Consider the following 13,144-nt stretch of genomic DNA (forward strand, 5'->3'; position numbering starts at 1 on the left):
CTGCAGAAGTTAAGGATTCTATAACTTCTCAGTTGGCAACCCTATAGGTTATTTCCAATAGCTCCATGAGGTTAATTTCCAACATAGTGGAAGGAATCTCAAGAGCTGCAGATTCAGGCATTTCCATGAGGAGGCATGCCTGGATGCACTTATGTGACTTTGTTGGAGCCATTTAAGTCCAATTTTGTCAATGATCCCTTTGACAGAACTACCCTATTTGGTCCTAAAGTGAAAGAAACGCCCTCCAGGTGTGAGAGGGATGCCCATGGCAGACAAAGTCTTAACATATGTTTTTCGTCCCCCTGGAAATCCTTCTCCAGGAATCAATGGAGTGGCTGGAAAATGTGGTTAAAAAAAAAAATCCTAAGGTCCATTCCATGACACACACATGGAGAAATTGCCCCCTGAGGCGGGGGGGGGGGGGACTCCAATAGACATTGTTACCCTTGTGGCAGAGGTGGCCCGCAAACCAGGGTTCATGAGAATCTTTCTTCAGCAAATCCTAACAGTGCTCCTGAATGGAGGCCTGACTGTCCACCTCCAGAGACAGTCAGGGGAAAATTGTCCCTGCACCAGAGCGCCTGGCTAGAATTAACAAAAGATTCTTGGTTGCAGAGTTTATATCCAGAGGTTATACAGTACCATTTTCCCTTCCATCCCCAACTCCCAGGAAGATCCTTGATGTTTCACACAGAGGGATCAAGCAGCAGTTCAAATTCAAAAGTTGCTAGAAAGAGTCATTCAAGAGGTCTCACCAGGCCAGATAGGATCTGAAGCTTAATCAAGGTTATTTTAAGTGCCAAAAAGGACAAGACTGGAGACAAATTTTGGATCTTGCAGATCTAAACAAATCTGTGTGTTGAACCAAGTTTTGGATGGTGACAGTTCAGTCCATTCTCCCTTTTCTAGGCAAGGATGACTAGATGCGCTTGATAGATCTTCAGGATGCCTACTATATATTACATAGGAATGAACAGGCAATTCAGGAAGTTTTCTACACTTCTGGCTGGGAGCCAGTCACTACCAATTTTAGAGTACTGCCTTTGGACTCGCCAAATGCATGGCAGTAATAGCAGCACACCTCAGACTGCAGGGTTTCTGGATGTTTCCCTACTTGAACGACTGGCTCATTACTTCTCCAGCCAGGCATCATCTCGTACAGTCAAGGGATCAGGTTCTCCACACCTGTGCTCTTGTAGGAATAACCATAAACTACAACAAATCACAACTTCAACCAACTTGGACATTAGAATTTATTGTAACACTGCTCAACACAGACTGCCATTGCTTCCCTTCCACCACACCGAAGTCTAACTATAAGGTCATAAATCAAGAAGGTTATAGACAGTACATCAGTCGCAGCCTGTACAGTCCTCTGAACTCTGGGCCTCATGGCAGCAGTGATAACCTTAGTCTCATTGGCCAGGTTTTACATGTGGATCCTACAGTAGAAGTTGGCTACTTAATGGTCAATCTTCCATCAATCAATGTCCTATCAGTTAAAAATTATCAAAAGATCTCTATTGGTGGATCCAGTCCGATAACTGCTCCATGGCTGTCCCTTCATCCCCCAGCAGCCCAAGGCAATAAATAGTGAGCACGAATGCTTCCCAGATAGGGTGGGGAGAGCATTATCTGGCTAAGACAGTCCAGGGTACTTGGTCCTCTGAAGAGGCCAGTTTGCATATAAATGTTCTGGAGATGAGAGCAGTGCTATTGGCTTTGCAAGCATTTTAAGGTGTTCTTCCCTCTGGGATGATTGCAATTCAGATGGACAACATGTCATTTATCTGGTACATCAACAAGCAAGGGGGAACCAGATCTTACCCACTATGTCAAGAAGCACTGAAAGTCTGGCAGTGGGCAGTCTCTTCAGATTACTTTCTTTTAGTGATGCACATTCAGGGGAAATCCAGCATGATTGTGGACAAACTGAATAAGTGTATTCTTCTTCCATACGAGTGGCCCCTCAGTTATAAAGTGGCAGATGAGATTTTCCATCAGTGGGGCCAGCCATGCTGCAGTCTTTTTGCCTGTCCCCTAAACGACAAGTGCAGCAACTGCTTTGCCCTGATTCCCCCACAGGACAGTCACTGAGGGATGCTCTACTTTAGGATTGCCCCCTTGTCACCTTTCCACAAACACCATTGATTCCCAGATTTCTGCAGAAAGTTGCTGGGTAGAAGAGCACAGTGATGCTCATTGCCCCTACTGACCTTGACAAATTTGGTTCCCTTTTCTATGGCCTCACCTGATCCAACCTCTGTGGAAACTAGATCAGACTCTGGATCTCCTTTGTCACCTGGATATACCAAACCTCAAGCTGACTGTCTGGCTACTAAGGGAACTGGAGAAACCAAGCAATCTATGCTGTCCTCAACTGTCCAACCTATAATATTTCTGCTCATAAACCCTCAACGAGGAAGACATATTCCAATAAATGGAAAAGGTTTGCCCTTTAGACTCAACATAATCTTGACCTCTTTTCAGCCCCCATCAATCACATTTTAGATTTCCTGGCTCACCTATTTCAAAAAAGTGCCTGTACTTCAGCCATTAAGTACAGCTAGCAGCAAGTTCAAATTACCATATAGGATTTAATGGTGCATCCATAGATTCTCACAAATTGAGCAAGGCCTTCTTAAAAGGGATACTCCTTCCTCCTTTTAAAGACCCTGCTCCTCCATGGAACTTGAATTTAATGCTTCAGTCTCTTGCACAATTTGAACCAGCAGCTACATGTGACCTTAAATGTCTTGCATGGAAAACAATTTTCTTGGTTACCATTACTTCTGCAAGAAGAATTTCTGAGATCCAAGCACCGTCTTCTAAACCGCTTTACTTGGTTTTCCACAAAGGTAATGACCTTGCGTACTAACCTGTCTTTTCTTCCAAAGGTGATTTCAAAGTTCAACATCAATAGTACTATCAATTTACCAGTATTTTTCCCAACACTGGATGTTCATAGAGTTGCGATCCTATCTGAAAAAAATAGGACAGCAGACCAACTGAACCAAAAGTGGGAAAACCATTTTCCAAAGTTACCCTATCAAAGTGGTTGACAAATTGCTTCTCCTTTGTCTGTGCTAAATTGGGCATTCCTATTACACACCCTTCAAATGCACATTCCACTAGATCTGTGGCTGCGTCCACATTTTTTCAGTCAAGAATGGTCTATGGATGATGCTTGTGCAGCAGCAACTTGGCTGCTACTCATACCTTTATCACTCTTAAGTTGGATCTGGTCTGCAAATGTAGGGCATCATTTGCTTCTGTGGTACTCAGGAAAACCCTTCCTGGATACAGGTAGCTAGGGATGCTGTCCCACACACTGAGGATAGAATGAAGATTGGGAACATCAGATAAAGAAGTTTATGTACTCCTCATAAGGTTCCATCTGTGTTCTCAGTCTTCATTCTTCCTCAACTCCCCCTCATACCAAACCCCGTCCTTTGGCTTCTGGAGGACAGAGTATTTATATATGACTCTGGGTATGGCTGATCCAATACTCTTATCTTCATGCACTAATGTAGCAGCAAACAAGATCTGAGGCAATTGGGTAGTGCATTGTGAGTACGGGAGAAGCTTGAGAGATTTGGTGACTGCAAGCTTTAGCATCAGCCGAGTCAGATCCGACAGATTGGATCCATATCCACTCGTTGAGGAAGAATGAAGATGGACAACCCAGATGGAACGTTATGGTGAGTGCATAACTTTACATACTCATTTGCCTAGGAAACAGGCAGATCTTCCTTGGGATCTGAACATCAAGAAAGCTGAATTTGGGGGGGGGGGTTATCCTTTGTTGTCTGGGTTAGTCCCACTTGGTTAGTGGCCTGTTTTCAAGCAAGACAAGAGATAGTATGTGTACTACTACAGGGAATTTGACCAGGGCATCAGGGAACCTCCCGTACTCTTTTGAGCTGATAGAGCAGGAGGTCTCCTACAGCAGCAAGGAGGAGGTCTCCTACAGCAGCAAGGAAGAGGCCTAAGGGAAGTAGTAGAATGGAGGAGGAGAGAAAAGCGGTGGAGAGTCTGGAGGTGGAAAGTGAGAATTTTGAAGAAAATTTGTTTGATAAGGAGTTTCAGAATGTAAACAAAGATTTGTGTGTTACAGATGAGCAGTGTTCAGATGTTTCCATGGAGAAGGAAGTGTAAACAAGCCTGTTGAAGTGATGCAGTTAACAGAACTGGCTTCAGGAGGGCTTGCAGATGATGATCTGTTGAAAATAATTGAGCAGCTTGATGCAGGTGACGGTTCTTTTGTTTCATGGAATGAGATGGCAGGTAACTTAGTGCTGCGGATGGTAATGTGAAAAAGAACCCAGGTGATGTGGCAGCAGAGGATGGAGCAGTTAAAACTTGTGCAACAGTGACAAAGTAGAAGAGAAGAGGAACAACAAACTGAGAAGGTTTTGTGGCAGCAGGTAATGCAGTAACTAAAACATATGCAGCAGTGATGGCAGAAAACAAAGGAGGTTAGCGACAAACTAAGTAAACTAAGTAAAACTATTTTAAAAAGACGACCAACTGTGAGAATAAGAACAAAAATGATACTGTAATAGATGAACATTATGTATGGGACAATGTTGTAACTGTTCTGGGATTTAAAGCTGAAGAAATTTGTTTTTATGCATATTGGACAGAGACACCTTCAATGACTGAAGAAACGTCAAACTGGCACGAAGTAATAGTTCAAAAGCTTTAATTGCATAAAAATCACAGCAAAACTGAATCGAGCGCTTTCACCTGACTATATCAGGCTTTATCAAGATACAAAAAAGCTAAAACCACCATTCTTATATATCATTAGATGCAGTCACATGATAGTTAATTGTGAATAATTAATTAATAATTACTCTCATTAAAAACTTTTTTTTAAAAAGACATTACATAGTAAATACATACCTTAGAAATGCCATTAATTAAATATACCATATAAAGTATTTGACTAAAAAATGAATGTAACCACAAATTAATTTAATTTAAAATGTATTGTCATAAAAATATGTTGTAATAATAAATATGTTATAATAAATATATACCAACATTATTATAATTTTGCTCTTCTCATCCTAAGAATACTTTTAATACTAATATTGTCATTAAGACCAGGGGGTTTTGAAGCATCTAACCTTAATTGCCAAAATAGTTCTCTACATTTGAGAAATGTTTCCCAATCACCCCCTCTTTGGTCTTGCAAAACTTGCTCCAAGACCAAAAACTTTAACTACATGTTAGGGCACTGGGTAAAATGCTTGTAAAAGGCATTAGTGTCTTTCTTTTTAGTTACCTCATATAGGTGTTCATAGATCCTACGTCTTAGGGGTCTTTCAGTCTTCCCTACATAAAAACTGTAGCATTGTGTACAGACCCCTAAATATACTACTCCTCTAGTTCCACAATTAAAATTACTCCTTGGATGATACCTAAAATTTCTTGAGTGAATATGCCGATTACTATCATTTAAAATAAAATGACACTGGCTGCAGGCTCCACATTTAAATGTACCCAACCTTGAAATAGATGTCTGGTTCCTAACACGATTTTTACCTTCATATAAACCTTTTAAATTTGTGTCCCTTCTTTTCACAAAACTAGGCTCTGGAGGTATCACATTACGCATCTCTTCCTCAAGTGTCAGTACTGGCCAATATTTTAACACTGTTGATTCTAAATATTCAGCATCCTTAGTAAATGTGTAAATAAATGTGCTATTTGACTCCAATTTGCCTTCCTGTACCGTTTTCTCTACTGTCTGCTGTCCAATGCCCAATAATGGGTAATATTTAAATTCCCTATTAGTAGTTACCTCTGAAGCCAATTTGTTGATCAAACTTGTTGGATAACCTCTCTCTGCAAAAAAAAACTTTTTAGTGCATCAACCTCTCTAAGGAACAGTTCATCTGTACTGGACATTCTAGATGCCCGAATGAATTGTCCTTTTATTATTCCTTTTTTCTGATGGAAATGATGGCCACTTTCAAAATGCAAGTAAGAATTTGAGAAAGTGGCTTTCCTATAAATCTCAGATTGAAAGAAGTTATTAGCATAGTATTTATGGAGTGTAACATCCAGGTAATTAAGCTTATTGTTACTGACATGTGTAAAAGAAAGAAAATGTGTGGACATGTATGTCATAAATTCCTCAAATTTATTTAAACTACCATCCCACAAAATACAAATGTCGTCCAAAAAGCGTTTATAATGAATAATGTATTTAGCCCAATCAGTTGTGAAAATAAATTTGTTCTCCCAATAATGTAAAACAATGTTCGCATATGCTGAGGCGCAAGGAGTACCCATCGCCACCCCCTTTCTTTGTTTGAATATTTCCCCATTAAAGTAACTAAAGTTGTTCCGAAGAACAATTTCCATAAATTCTACTAATAACATCACTGTGTTAGCTCCCAAACCAGATTGTGTGGCCAATACCTCATTGAACCATTCTAAACCAGTGTGATGTGGGATGCTTGGAAATAACTCCACAATGTTGATGGTTACCGTTAAACAAGTGGGTTTGTAGAGACCCCTTTCAATGCCTTTAAGAAATTCCCATGAGTCTCTACAAACATGCTTTAAGGAAGTTACAAACTTTTTTACAGTTTGGTCAATAAATTTTCCCAGTGGTTCCGTAATGCTACCAGCACCAGAAACTATTGGCCTAAACTTCAAAGGGTCTAACCCTTTATGAACCTTAGGTATTCCAAATATAACTGGGGTCTTGGGCTTATCCACATATAAATAGTTATACAACTTTTCGTTAATTGCATCTTGCATTAAATGATCAAATAACACAAACTTAATTTTGGAATAAGATATATTTAGTTCATTTCTAGAAAATATCTCGTACTGCTGGGGGTCCTGCAACATGTTGTAAATGTAAGTTTCATAAACCCAATTATACATCAACACTACCCCCCCCCCCCCACACCTTTATCCGGTTTCATGACTATAACCATATTGGACAGAGACTTTTTGTGACTATAACATTTGAGACTGATGAGATTTCTGGAGCTGTGTAAAAAGAAGGGCATTCATCCATGGAACAATTATTTGATGTTCATCGTGCATACAGCTGCAGTCATTACAGATGGGTTATCCTGCCATCAGGCGGGTCCTCGTTCGGCCGAATTCCAAAGTTTGGGTCTGGCGTTGGTTGTCGTCGCTTCCTCCCTGACGTCAGTGCGGCAGGGGGTATAAAAGAGGCAGCCGACTCCATTTTCCCCAGTCTTTCTTGCCGCGCGGTGCCCGAAGCAGAAGCAGTTCGCAAGTGCCGGTCGGCCAGCTCCTCTGAGATTTACGAAAGTATTTCAGCCGAAGTCGTCTTGAAAGCTAAGTACCCCGTTGGGGAAACTTTTCTTGCCTCAGACCGATGTCAGACAAAGTTAATAATTGCATTTCTTGTGGGAAGCGAATACCGCATAAGGATTTCCACTCTTTCTGTATACCTTGCTTAGGCCCAGACTACGACGTCTCGGCCTGACGTTTTTGTGCTAGATTCAACAAGCGCACTATTAAGCGCCGGGCGGGGTTCGCCCTTCATTATTTTGGCAAAAAATGTAATTATATCATGTCGTCGGATACTCCGACTCCAGTTTTGAGCAAAAGACGCAAAGATAAGGACCGACATCTGAGGTCCGCACCGACTACTGAGACCACGCTTAGCCGACTACCGGTTCTCCGGTTCTCAGCGAGGTGCCTACGCAGCCCCTGAGTACCGATGACACTGCATTACCGGTGACTTCAGTACCCGAGGCCGCAGGCTCCTCTGTCCCCATTCCTACTGCAGATACTGACGCCACTCCTGGCGGGGAAACTCAGAATTTAGACAGGCCTGCCATTTCTCAAGGTGTCTTCAAGCCTTCCTCCTTCTCTATTAAAGCTTTCACTAAATCTAAAGCAGCCATGAAAACCAAAAAACAGGGTCCTCAGACCTCCTCTCAAGGCCCCATGCCTAAAAAGCAGATGCTTAAAATGGCTGAGGATTTGATTAATCTTATCAGGGGTTCTCAACCCCCCTCTGACAAAAGACCCAGATTAGAGGAAGACTACCCTTCCTCAGATCAAGCTTCTATTACCTCAGAACTCGCTGAGGACCAGGATTACGCCTATTCATCTTTCAAAGACTCTGATGCTGAGGAGTCTATTCCCTCGGTCCCCCCCCCCCTGAGGACTACTCTTTTGGGGAAACCCTGCATACATTGAGGGAACACTTTCACTGGGAAGGCCAAGATTACTCAGATTCCAAGAAAAGGCTCAGGGAATTTCTTCTGCTCCCCCAGCATAGGCCCCTGGCTATCCCTCCTGTTTTAGATATATTGGATGATGTGTACACGGAAGCCAGCCTTAATCCAGATTCTTTGCCTCCAGCTCCTGTTAAACCAGACCGGTATTACCGGGTTCCTGATTCTCACCAGTTCCTATATAAAAGCCATACTGCTGACCCAGAAACTATTTCACAGGGTCCCAAGGGAATTAAGGCCTCTACTGCTAAAAACCCATTACCTTCAGAGAGAGATTCCAGAGCTTTAGAAAGGTTGGGGGAAAAAGGTGTATACCTCGGCCACTTTAACCATGAGGGCATTAAACTGTCAATTCCCTATGTTAAAGTATCAACAGTTTTTATCTCAGTTGAAAAGCAAAATGACACAACCAAAACAACCAGATTTAAAAGAGTTGCAGGATTTGTTGCATGGTGCAGAGCAAGTGGGTAAACATACCTTGCAGTGTGGTTTTGATGCTTTAGAGGCCTCATGTAGAGCTGCTGTTACAGGGTCTGTTATATGTAGGCATGCTTGGCTCAAAGAGCAAACCTTACCAGATCATGTCAAAGCTAAATTATTAGATGCACCTCTTCAAAAAGATGTATTGTTTGGTGTTAAAGCTGAGGAGGTACTAAAGAAAATGGAGGAAAAAGCGAAATCAATGCAAACAGTGAAAGATTTCCTGCAGGTACAACCTCCACGTTTCAGCAGAAACTGGCCTTCAAAAAATTGGTCCTTTCCAGCCACGGACAGACCTCAAAGGGGCAGATACAGACGCCCAAGGGGTAGAGGGCAACCTCAAGTATCTTTCAGAGCCAGTCAGTGGCAAGCACCAACCCCAAGAGGTGGAGAAGATAGATCAGTCATTTAGAAAACAGACACAATGACTTCCCCCTACATCTGCTAAGCAAAGCTTTAATGGCAGCACCTTTGGGTAGAAAACTGGCATTATTCTCAAAAAATTGGCATATTGTTACAAAAGACAAATGGATTCTGGACATTATAGACAGAGGCTATAGGTTCCACTTTCACACCCTTCCAAAAATGAGAGGCATGCCAAACCTGCCACAAAATCAAAGGGCAGAGGCACAAAAACAAATTTCCGCTCTCATGGACATGAAAGCGATTCAAGAGGTACCTGCAAAAGAACAAGGTCAAGGGTTTTATTCCAGACTATTCCTGGTACCAAGGAGAGACAAAGATTGGAGACCTATCTTAGACCTATCCATCCTAAACACATATCTACAGGTGCCAAAATTCAAGATGCTCACATTACAGCAGCTTCTTCCCATGCTGGGCAAGGAGTCTTGGCTGGTAACACTGGACCTCAAGGAGGCATACCTGAATGTCCCTATCAGACAAGATTGCAGAAGATACCTCAGATTTCTTGCAGGTTCAACCCATTACCAATTCTCTGCATTGCCCTTTGGCTTATCTACTGCGCCCAGAGTGTTTACGAAATTCCTGGCATCAGTAATCGCCTTCTGCAGACTACAAGGAATACAAATCTACTCATATCTGGACGACTGCCTGATCCAAGCAGACAGCAAGGACATACTATTGCAGCACCTGGCGTTTGTAATAAAACTGTTGAACTTCCTGGGATACACAGTCAACAAAAAGAAATCAAAACTAATACCCTCTCAACAAATAATTTTCCTGGGTGCCAGCTTGAATACAACCACCCAGATGGCCTATCTCACGCCAGACAAACAAGGGCAACTGTCTCAATACTTCAGCAAAATGGCAACTTTCACCAGGCTATAACTGCAAGGAAAGTCCTGCAGGCTCTGGGATTCATGGCATCTTGCATCCTACTAATCCCATGTGCAAAGCTGCATATGAGGAAACTTCAATGGTACCTAAAAAAACTTATGGTCTCAACACAGCCACAGCTTGGAAACAATTATACCACTCATTCCATGCCTTCAAAAGGAATTTTTGTGGTGGGCTCAAGCATGCCAAAGAAACACAGGTTTCCCTTTCTGTGTACCTCAAGCAACTCAAATCATCACAACAGACGCCTCAGACTACGCCTGGGGAGCACACATGACAGATCAGTGCATTCAGGGAAAATGGTCCCAAAAAGAGAAGCACCTACACATCAACCAAAAGGAAATGCTAGCCGTGCAAAATGCTATTATGACCTTCAAAGACCTACTGCATCCAGGCCAGCTATTGATAAGGACAGACAACACCACAGTGATGTGGTACATAAACAAACAGGGGGGAACTCATTCATACCCCCTGTGCAGGCAAGCCATGACCCTATGGAACACAGCACTGGAATTGCAAATTCAACTACAGGCTCAATTCCTGCCAGGAAAGGAAAACACACTGGCAGACAACCTAAGCAGAAATATGACTGATCCACACGAATGGAAGTTGCATCCTCAAGTTTTCACAAAGATAACGCAGGCATGGGGACAGCCAGACTTAGATCTCATTGCTACCCACAGAAATTACCAGTTGAAAAAATTTTGTTCAAGGACCTATCATCCACAGGCCTGGAAAGTGGATGCACTCTCTTTCAATTGGACAACATTGACAGTTTATGCCTTTCCGCCTCTTCCTCTGCTGCCCATAGTTCTATTAAAAGCCAGAGCAGAGAGGCCGCAAATGATTCTCATTGCTCCAGACTGGCCAAAACAACACTAGTATCCACTCCTGAAGAGCCTGATACATTCCCCACCATGGATCCTACCTCTAGTCCCTCTTCTGTTGTCCCAGCACAACTACAAAACCCTTCACAGCCAGCTCAAAACCCGAAATCTAGCTGCATGGAGAATTCCTTGATTTCCCAACAGACTCTCCTCTCCAAGGAGGTACAGGATTTCATCTTGGAGGCCAGAAGACCTTCTACTAGAAAAGCCTACTCCGCCAAATGGAAACAATTTTGTGCCTGGAATCAAGAAAAGGGCCAGAATCCTTGGGTAGTAAATATACCTCAAATCTTACAGTACCTAGCTGAGATGTTAAACAGTGGACTTTCCTTCTCCTCCATCAAGATCCACGCTTCAGCCATTTCTGCACAATACAGCGCAGATCCTCCTTTATTCTCACATCCTCTCTTAAGGCAGTTCCTCAGAGGGGCAACAAATATAAAACCCCCAAGGAAACCACCAGTCCCTGCTTGGGACCTCAACTTCGTATTGGAAAAGCTGACCCTTCCTCCCTTTGAGCCAGCTTCTTCAACAGAACTACAATACTTGTCATGGAAAACAGCCTTTCTTCTGGCCATCACCTCAGCACGCAGGGTTTCGGAGCTACAGGCCCTCATGGCTGTGCAACCATTCATCATTTTCCATCAGGACAGAGATTCCTTACGAACCAACCCTACCTTTATGCCAAAGGTAGTATCCAGTGTAGCTTTGAATCAGACTATCCACTTACCTACCTTTTATCCAAATCCACAAAACAAAGGGGAAAGACTACTACATTCCTTGGACATTCACAGACAACTTCGTTATTATTTGGACGGGACAAAGCCATTCAGGAAATCCGAGCAACTCTTTGTGTCCTATGCTACAGGTGCTCAAGGAAAGGCTATTTCCAAACAGACAATTTCAAAATGGATAGCCCACTGCATATGCTTTTGTTACTCATTTCATGGAAAAACTGTGCCTGCATGCATCAGATCCCACTCCACCAGGGCCACAGCTACCTCTGCAGCTTTCCTCAGGGGGGTCCCTACCCAAGGACATTTTGGAAGCAGCCACTTGGAGTTCAGTGCACACTTTCTCCAAGCACTATCACCTTCCACTATACTCTAAATCTAGAGCGGGTTTTGCCACAGCAGTCTTGCAGGGCATCCTCGCTCCTCCTAGTTCCACTTAGTGCCTACCACCCTTACTTAGCTTTGGGATTCTTCCCATCTGTAATGACTGCAGCTGTATGCACGATGAACATAGTACAGTTTTGTACCTACCATAAATGTAGATGTTAGAGTGCTCATACAGCTGCAGTCCAGGTTACCCCCCCCCTCCGTCCCCTCTTAGGACAGGCCTTATGACAAACACCTTATCATACAACCTATTTGGGGTATTCTCTTATGGTGTATTTGCTTGCAACTACCGTTTTTTTGATTATTCTACATTGCATGTTTGCATAACTTTTTGTTTTACCTTCCTTCTGGGGGCACCTGACATCTGGGGCAAGAAAAACTGAAGAAAATGGTGTTGGCTGCCTCTTTTATACCCCTGCCGCACTGACGTCAGGGAGGAAGCGACGACAACTGACGCCGGACCTAGACTTTGGAATTAGGCCGACCGACGACCCGCCTTATGGCAGGATAACCCATCTGTAATGACTGCAGCTGTATGAGCACTCTAACATCTACATTTATGGTAGGTACAAAACTGTACTACTGGTAGATACTTTAAAAAGTGTTACTTTGCACTTTATTGCTGATGAACTGGAAGAAGGCAATGTTCAAAAATGCAATGCAGGGTCTGTGTGAAACGTTTGATGATAATATTGTGAAATTAGAGATGAAGGAAACTTAAAGAATGGAGACAGCTGATCTGCTGTGCCTGTCTTTTGAGTTTATCAGTGTGTGTTTGGGCACATTGACCACTTATTTTTATTTAATGGAGAGTGGAGGTTGGAAGCTGTTTTGAAATATGAAAGAAAAAAAAACATGGTGAAACACTTAGTTTGTGGCTGGTCATAGAGGGACATTAAGATATGCTGGCCAGCTGAAATCGTGTGTCTTTTTTTGGGACCTTTCTCATTTAAGTAACGATTGTGGCAAGTTTCAGTGTAACCAGTGTGCATTGTCAGGAGAAAATGGTCAATAATGAAAAAAGAGGAAAGAGAAAAAACATATACAGGGACAAGGGGGAGAGGGTGAACTAGGTGAAGAAGAAACTGTAGAA

The 13,144-nt window shown here is 42.7% G+C and overlaps 1 protein-coding gene across 1 annotated transcript in view; it reads left to right on the forward strand.

Annotated features, from left to right (window-relative positions):
- The window catches only part of UBL4A (ubiquitin like 4A), a 622,055-nt gene that overhangs the window by 550,897 nt on the left and 58,014 nt on the right, over nucleotides 1-13,144 (forward strand). The gene's annotated exons all lie outside the window — the stretch shown is intronic.

This window comes from Protopterus annectens, chromosome 8.part0, assembly GCF_019279795.1.
Source record: "Protopterus annectens isolate FY-2018-M chromosome 8.part0, PAN1.0, whole genome shotgun sequence".
Classification (NCBI taxonomy): Eukaryota; Metazoa; Chordata; order Ceratodontiformes; family Protopteridae; genus Protopterus; species Protopterus annectens.